The sequence below is a fragment of the Trachymyrmex cornetzi genome, unplaced genomic scaffold (assembly GCF_001594075.2).
Source record: "Trachymyrmex cornetzi isolate Tcor2-1 unplaced genomic scaffold, Tcor1.1 scaffold1425, whole genome shotgun sequence".
Lineage (NCBI taxonomy): Eukaryota > Metazoa > Arthropoda > Insecta > Hymenoptera > Formicidae > Trachymyrmex > Trachymyrmex cornetzi.
The window spans coordinates 10,263-10,862 of NW_017296011.1; positions in this window are offsets into that span (position 1 = coordinate 10,263).

Genomic DNA, 600 nt, shown 5'->3' on the forward strand with positions numbered 1-600 from the left:
ATGGCTTCGACAAAGCAAGGTAATAAGAATATACGAATTATGGATCCTCCATTGATGTAATTCGTTCTTTCCTTTACACTCTTTACACGTATTTATCAGAATATTTACAATGAGTAAAAATCTATCTTCTATACTCCCTATATGCTAAATACAATTCTCTCGACCCGTCAATTCTAGCTATAACGATTATCAATATTTTTGAGAATAATCTCTTCAAAATCGAATTAAATTGCAATTTTTTAAATTCAAGAGATGTTATTTAGTTAATTTTTTAAATTCAAATATAGAATTTCAAGATTCTAAATGTACAGCGATATCAAAATTTTCTTAAATATACAAGTTTTCTTAAATATACAAATATATAGGAGAAATTTGGTTTTTTTAGATCTCTTAGAATTTTTTTAAGTTCTCAGAAATTAAACTTCGAAAAAGAACATAAAAATTCGACAATTTAGGTATTTTTTGTTGCTAAACTAGTACATTATATACATACTTAAAGTAAAATAGATATTTAAAATTTGAAGACAGTAAGACAGAAAATTTTAAAGTGCAGTGACAAAAATCAAGCCTGCTTTCTCTCTGCATTTACATTCTCCATTT